Genomic DNA, 8,207 nt, shown 5'->3' with positions numbered 1-8,207 from the left:
AAAGCATCATTTCAAGTCTTATTCATAAAAGCCTCTAATAAATTTATTTCCTTTTTTATATTTGAGTGTGTTTTCCATATGTTTGAATTTACTGTGTACAGGTTAGATTGTGAGATGATTCATCCCTGGGACAATTCAGTGTCTTAAGGTGTGGTCTTGATAATTGGCCTATTGAAATTTGACTCTTAGTAATGTGTCAAGTAAATACTTTAATAATATGATTTTTAAATTCCAAATAATTAATATTAGATGAATACAGCAAAAAGCTCTTAGAAATAAATCACATTGGACCACTTTTAAGAAATACTCTTAAATCAACTTCAGACATGAGTTCTTATAGCTTAGCCACCAAAATAATAAGCGCTTTATCAAACCTCTCTCTTCATAATTTGCACTCTTCTAAGAATTATTGGCCTCTAACAACATTCTCAAAGAGCTACCAGGCAGGCTATTAAAATGCAAACTATGGCAAATGTACTCAGAATATAAAACAAATTGTCACTGTTTGTTTACATCCATTTGCACAATGCATTTATTTTATTTTATAAATAACTGATAGATTAGTGGAAAGAATACTTAACCTGTCATGATTCTGAAGTGTACCTTTAATAATCTCAGAGGAAAATATTTCCCGGAGATTGTGAGTATCTAACATATTGTGCTATCAAAAGAAATGATTTTATTTTACATTCTTTTTTTTTTAACATCTTTATTGGAGTATAATTGCTTTACAATGGTGTGTTAGTTTCTGCTTTAGAACCAAAAAATATGGAACGCTTCACGAATTTGCGTGTCATCCTTGTACAGGGGCCATGCTAATCTTCTCTGTATCGTTCCAGTTTTAGTATATGTGCTGCTGAAGCGAGCACTTATTTTACATTCTTATTTGACATTTATTTGGGGTTTATTCAAGAATTCTTTGAAAAACTGCTAGCATATTTGGACCTTTAAATACATTTAAGTAATGTTTGAAGTGATCGTTGTAGGAAATAGTTCATGTTTTAGATCCAGTTGGGATCAGGGAAGGTTTTCCTGAAGGGAAGACATGAGAACAGAAACTCAAAAGAAGTAAAGGAGTTTTCATGTGGACATTCAGGAGAAAAGCATTCTTGACCTCTGCATGAGAAAAAGGTGTGGGGAGACTCTGAAGTGGGTCTGTGTCACGTGAACTCAAGTAACAGCAAGGAGACCAGTGTCACAGGGGCAGAGGAGCAGAGGAGAAATTTGAAGAGACAGCCAGAGGCCACATTTTTAAAGTTTTGAGGGCATGGTTAGATTTGGATGAACAATGAGAGGCCACTGGAGAACTTTAAGGAAAGGAGTGACAAGGCCCCTTTTGCTGCTATAGGGGATGAAGGGTAAGAGCAGGGAGAGATATTAGGGTCGAGTACCCATGAAGCATTTGTGTCAGCTGGGGGCTTCTGAGACACAAATGCCAAGCAGGATTAGGTGTTGCAAGACCTAGCTAAATAACTGTGAAGGATTAAAGGACAGGGAGCAAGGTAGGCAGGGAGAGCCTTCAGACAGCAATGCAAATGGAGACCTATGAAAGGAGAGGGAAGATCAGACTGCAGCATGGGTCTGAGGAAGTATTGGCCAGCCCAGTGGGGGTCCCTTAGTAAAAGTTGCTCTTTAGAGGAATCCTATGTCGAGCAAGAGTGAACCTGTTCTAGTTCCCCTTGCCCTGCTACTGAGCCAGTCGTTGGAAGAGCCCGGGGAAAAGTGGCCTTGGAGACAGAAAAGCGTGGCAGCTGGTAGCTGTCAATCACTGTGCTCCTTGAAGGGAGATCTGATCAGGGCACCTTCATGGCCACCACAGTGTGGGTGGTTTGGATTAGTGGTAGTTGTGGTAGTTGTGGAGGTGGTGAGATTTGGTTAGAGTTCTAACATATTTTGAGGAAAGCAACAGTAAAATTTACTAAAGGATAGGATGTAAGGTGTGAGAAATTTTTGACTTGAGGTATTGGACAAATTATGACAGTTCCTGAAATAGAAAATATTTGGAAGAAATGGGTTGCAAAGTCAGGGAACTAGCAGGATGGTGGGGAAAGAAAACAGATTTTTGTTTGTTTGTTTTTTGCGGTACGCGGGCCTCTCACTGTTGTGGCCTCTCCTGTTGCGGAGCACAGGCTCCGGACGCGCAGGCTCAGCGGCCATGGCTCACGGGCCCAGCCGCTCCGTGGCATGTGGGATCTTCCCGGACTGGGTCACGAACCCGTGTCCCCTACATCGGCAGGCGGACTCTCAACCACCGCGCCACCAGGGAAGCCCAAGAAAACAGTTTTGTACGTGTTAAACCTGAGATGATTAATAAGCATTCAAGTAGATTTGTTAAAATAGGTAGCTGGATAAACTTCACAGGGCTGTGGGTATTAATTTAGGAGCCATAGGTGGGTAAATGGCTTATAGAGTTATAAAGGTTTTCTAGATGGTGAGCACAGCTGGAGAAGAGAAAATGGTAATTCATGAGTCCTGGGTGCTTTACAAGATCTAGAAACTGGAATAAGGAAAAGGATCTAGCAAGATAGCAGAAAGAGCCAGGTTGGAGTAATAAGTAGTATATATAAGAAGTGAGGCTCTGACTCAGAGATCGAGCCATGCAGATGAAGAGGAAAGGACAGATTTGAGAAATATCCATCCAGGATAGTCAAGTAAAGGAAAGACTTCAAGAAGGAGGGAATGGTCAGTTGTTTTAAATACTGAGGAGAGGCTGAAAGGATGATGACCTCTGATGAATCAGTGGGTTTAGCTCTATGGGGGTCAGTGATGACATTGACAAAAGTGGTTTCAGTGGAACGCTGGATGAAAGCCTTATTGACAAGAATATAAGAGAGAATGAGAAGAAGGAAGTGGAGACAGTGAGCATAGAAACTGTTTTGAGGAAATCTGCTATAACGGGGAATCAGAAATGGGAAATTGGGATTGTCCTGCCAAGGGAGAGGTTTTTGTTTTAAGATGGGTGATATTATGGCCTGTTTAGATGCTTCTAGGAATGATCTATTAGAGCATATTTTATGGTCCAGAAGAAAAAAGGGGAAAACTACCTGAGCAGGATTCTTGAATATTTGAGAGGGATCCAGAACATAAGTGAGACCAGTTTGGCCTTGGAAACAACAAAGGTCATTCATCTATTTTAAGCAAAGTGTACAGGTCAGATGCAGTTAAACTGATTTACTTGGTGTTAGAAGTTTGTAGAAGTTCTCTTCTGAGTGCTTTTAAATTTCTCAGTGACATAAAGATCAAAGTCATTATTAGAGAAAGAGCTGTAAAGTAGGCATGTTGGAGGTTTGAGGAAGAAAGGTATGAAAGTCATTTAGGAGGGAAGGACAGTAATTTTGATAAATAAATTTAATACTATTGTTGGGCAGTCCTGGGTATCCTCTTGAAGTTTATTTCCTCACATTTAATGTGAGACCAGACAGTGTATGTAGTGTTTTTCTCCATTCATTTCCAGTTACTTGGATGTTGACAAGTAATTGGCATAGGTTGTATTTAATTATTGTTGTGATTTTGCTAAGCATATATGACATAGGAAAAGGGGCAAGGAAATTGAGAGTAAAGTAAGGGAGTAATTATGATGGGTATGAGATTTAAGCTGGGTTGTGAAAGAATTGAGAGCATGAGAATAGGATAAATGGAATGTGGGTTTGCAGATTCAAAATATTAAAATGGGGGTGGGGATGGAAAGTGAGACAGACAGCAAGAAATTGTTCAGGGAGTGGGATTCTTCCTATTAAGATCATGGAGGAGATGGAGTGAGTTTGGGGTATGCAAAACATCTAGGAAATGATCGTGGAAGATAACGTGGAAGGCTAGAGTAGTGGAATAAAGGAGGACAAAAACCGAGTGTCCTGGATATTGATAAGATTGTCTACATGGATAGAGAAATCACCAAGAAGAGTGCTAGTGAGAAAAATAGCAGGCCAGTGGCTAAAATTATCTATGATTAAGAGGATTATAAAAGACTGAGGAGTGTGACAGAAGGTCTAGTCTCAGGTCATGAGCTTGAAGGAATCAGAGCTTTTAAACAGGGACCAGAGAAAATGGTCTTGAGGTGCCCAACAGTGCATAGGATGTCAGAGGGAAAAGCACTCATCTGTTGAGGGTGTATTGGTTTCCTAGAACTACTGTAGCACATTACCACCAACTAAGTGGCTTAAAACAACAGAGGTTTATTCTCGCACAATTCTTGAGGCCTGAGGTCTGAAATCAGTATGAAGGACAAAATCAAGGTGTGAGTACAGCCACACTCCCTCCAGTGGCTCAGGGGAGAATCTGTTTCTTGCCTCTTCCAGCTTCTGGTGACTTCCAGCATTCCTTGGCTTGTGGCCACATCCCTCGAATCCTTGAGGTCATCATTCTGATCTCTGTATGCCCCATCTTCATACTGTCTTCTCTATTTGTGGTAAAATTTCCCTCTGTCTCCCTCTTAAAAAGACATACGTGATTGCACTTAGGGCCCATCTGGAGAATTCAGTATAATCACCCCATCTCAAAATTTTTAACTTAACATCTGCAAAGACTTTTTTTTCCCTCTGTAGGTTATGTTCACCTGTAAAGGAAGATGAACAGTCACCTAAAATGTGTCTCCAGTGTCCAAGACTGATGACGCCACACGCAAACCAAGAGGATATGAAAAGATCCACTATTTTTACAGTTGAAGTTTCTGAGAAGGGCAGGTAGGACTCTCAAGTAGGTCTGAAATGGCCTGAAAAGCAAGGGAAGGAGACAGGCCTGAGTTTCTCTTGTGGTTAGGGGGTGGGGCCAGGGTTGAGTGAAAATTTCTGTGTGCAAGAAGGGGATCGTGTGATGTGACTTTCCCACCAACGCCAACAGAGGGAGCGTTCATTCTGCCTTATCAGATTTTCCAGGTGTGGGTACAAGTGAAGAATGAGGGGTGATGCTTGATAACTGTCAGCAGTCAAGCATCCAGAAATGAGGTCAGACTCCTTGTTACCATGCCAGGTAGCATTCCCAGGTTCCAGAGATTAGGGTGTAGATGTGGTGTAGGGGTTGGGGGAGGGGCATGGGTTATGCTACATAAACATTGTACTCTAGTGACGATCTAGATTCAGGTACAATCAGAAATTGAAGGAAATGTTACAGAAGTTAATCCTATAGGAGGTTTTTAATGAGCCGAAATCAATTTGCCTATTCTGTCGGTTTTGTTCATTGCTTTGTTCCCAACTTCGACAACAGTTCCTGGAATATATTTGGCATTCAATACATATTTTCTGAATGAATGAATGGATGAAAAATGGACATAATTTCTGATAAGCAGAAATCGTTAGAAAATAACAGCAGAAGGTTGGACTTAAAGTTTAGGCATTTTCACAAAGTACATACACATTATTATTTTTTAAATGTTGTATAGTGGAAGGAAGAAAGTTTGGAGCTGGCGTATTACTTTGTGGAATTGGGTTATATTCTCACCCATATACTGACCCAAGGAATGAACTCTGATGACCAGATCGAGAATTCTGAGGCAGAACACCCTGCTTCTACCTGACATAGCTGTGTTTTGTTTATCTTACCATTTTCTGTCCTCAAGTCTCCACACAGATGGTCTTCTGGCCAACTACTGTGTTGTAGATTGCTGCTCTGGCTTCCTAACCACTGAACACTTAATAGATAAGTATCACACACAAAAAGTCTCCCCAGGTGTAGTGTGGAAAGGAAAGCTGATTTTAAAAAGCAATTAAGACATTACATGAAAGACAGACACACACACACACACACACACACACACACACACACACACACACACACACACACACACACACACCCGAGATATAATATCACAGGGGCTCTAGCTAGAAGGTATTGGACCCCTGAAAGGTTAGGGGAAGAGAAAGATAATTAATCATAACAATAAAGTAAAACCAAAGATGTTTCTTGCACGTTCTCTTTTTATCCTCTAGAGATTAATTACAACAAAATATAGCCCCTGTGTCTTCATGTTTTCTCACAGTGGGCAGCCATTTGCCAGATGACTCATTTCCAAGATGTTCCACTCTATTTCTTTCCTCTTCAGAAACATCCAGGAAATGATGGCTCAATTGCCCTTAGCCAATCTTTTTAGCCATTCCTATGCCTTGTGAGATAGCCCATCTTGAATTCTTCTTGTTCAGTGGCTGCTAAACAAAAAAGTAAGCTAGGGAACAAACATGTCATCTCAGCTGTCCTTCCCCACGCATTCAGGGATATAAGCAGTTCATTTCATCATACAGGGTGGGTGCGTTGCCAATGAGAAGGTGTCCATTACCTCTGTCTTGTTCTTCTGTCCTGCACATCATGATACCATTATTTGACTCCTTTAAATCTGATGAAAGGAGGAGGTCTGAGAGACTTGTATAGAGGCTTCAGTTCTATTGCTTGGCATGATACACGGTGATAGTTTCGGTTTTTGTCCTCCTGTCAGTGTGTCAGTATCTTCCTCAGGTGAGTGACTTAGCCTCCAGGGCAGGCCCCGGACCTTGGCCAGAGTTTCTAGAGAGAAATCTGCTCTAGGGCTTGCTCACGGGCTCAGAAAATCTTTCAGAGCCTTCAAGGTTTCAGTTTTCTTTAGTCCTGTTCTGCCCTCTCTTAGTTCCACATGATTCTGGATCTTCCTGGTTTGCATTATTGGTTTTCCCTTTTCATTTTGTCCTGCTCTGGGCTCTCTATTTGTGACAGCATGGGGTTGTCTGAGCCCCAGCGCTGAGTCTTACATCCTGATCCCTTTATATGTTTGGCATTGTGAATCCCTGGGGTGAAACAGGGACAGTGTTTCTCTGCAACTGCAGATTGAAGAGTAGCAGTCATGAGGGAAACGATGCCGCACAGGCCCTTTCAGAGAAGGAACAGTGTTGATCCAATCACAGCATCTGAGAAGGTAACAGCCCCCGCAGTGTAATCCTTTGTAGACAATGCTTACAAATATCTACTCTTTTATTACTGTGTAGTAAAGCAAAGTCACTATGAATGGCCATTTCCCAATTTAAAATGTCCTGTTTTGCTTGGTCTTCTGTGGTACTTTGGCCACTGGTTATGTACAAGGATTTCAGCTATTCTATTTTCAAACAACCATGGTCTTTTAGATCTAACTATCAATTTAATGGCGCCAGTGACCATCAAAACAAGGAAAATTACAGAGTAAGTCTGTCTTTCTTTCAGAAAGGGAATCATTTTGCATTCATTGTGGTACTGGGCATAGTCTTTTCCCCCAACACTTCTGTAACCATCATTTCACACAAGAGGGCGAACCAGGAATGCAAAGGCCATTTTATTTTCAGTGTCTTGCTTCAAGTAGGGAAACTTTCTATAGCGTCATTTTTAGTACAGAGTGAACCAAGTAGAAAAGAATAGCTTTCCATAAAGAGAAAAAAGAGAGGAAGCCTTACAATGGTGATGAATGATGTGCCCGTGGAAAAGGAGTAGATACACAAGCACCCAGGAGCGTTTATACCTCGGAGCTGTGTGAGGCTTTCATTTGCTGGAGTTCAAAGCACTTCAGAATAGTACTTTTATGGAATAAGGAGAAAGGTAGCATGAAGGAAAAATTAAGGAAATAAAATGTTACTTGATTCAACTGTATATTTTAAGGGGAAAAATTATGATTGAATCGTACCAATGGAAGTTTGGTTTAAAAATCCATTACCTAAGATGGATGAACATTTTCAGGGCCCCAAACTATGTGGTAGCAGGACAAAACAAAACAAAACAACTAATTGTACCAAAAAGGATGAACGCTTATATTGTTGTCATTAGTTATTAGGTGCCTTTTAACCTAGAAAGGAACTAAACTTGATTTCAAAAATAGCTTCATAACAAAGTTTTAGAGACTACAAATTTGAAGTTTGAATAGGCAGAATGAAACTATTCAACTACTCTCCCTGTAGTGTAAAAGCTCAATAGACATTTACTGCATTCCAGTCTTCTAACTGATACTCTTCTAGGTCCTAGAAATCCAAAGATAAATAAAAATATGGTACTTGACTCTGAAATGGTTCCAATGAATAGAAGTGACAGACACATAAACACATATGTGACGTATAAACAGTATTTTTCATAGCATGGGGTATGTGTTGTGACAGCGATATTCATAGGTGGCTTTATGAGCAGAGAGATGCACTTATTTCAGCCTGTCATGAGCATTCAGAAGAGCGTTCCTGAAGGAGATGGTCGTTGAATGTGGTTTTGAAGGAGACTGAGTCTGATACATGAAG

The 8,207-nt window shown here is 40.7% G+C and overlaps 1 non-coding gene across 1 annotated transcript; it reads right to left on the bottom strand.

Annotated features, from left to right (window-relative positions):
- Positions 1-762: 762 nt before the first annotated feature.
- LOC114897728 lies at positions 763-869 on the bottom strand. The gene has a single exon (XR_003794253.1). It is a non-coding gene; the product is annotated as a U6 spliceosomal RNA (small nuclear RNA).
- Between the last annotated feature and the right edge of the window lie 7,338 nt (positions 870-8,207).

The sequence above is a fragment of the Monodon monoceros genome, unplaced genomic scaffold, assembly GCF_005190385.1.
Source record: "Monodon monoceros isolate NGI ecotype Baffin Bay Population unplaced genomic scaffold, NGI_Narwhal_1 Super_Scaffold_17, whole genome shotgun sequence".
Classification (NCBI taxonomy): domain Eukaryota; kingdom Metazoa; phylum Chordata; class Mammalia; order Artiodactyla; family Monodontidae; genus Monodon; species Monodon monoceros.
Note: the sequence above shows the minus strand (reverse complement) of the source record. Positions and strands in the feature narration are given on the sequence as shown.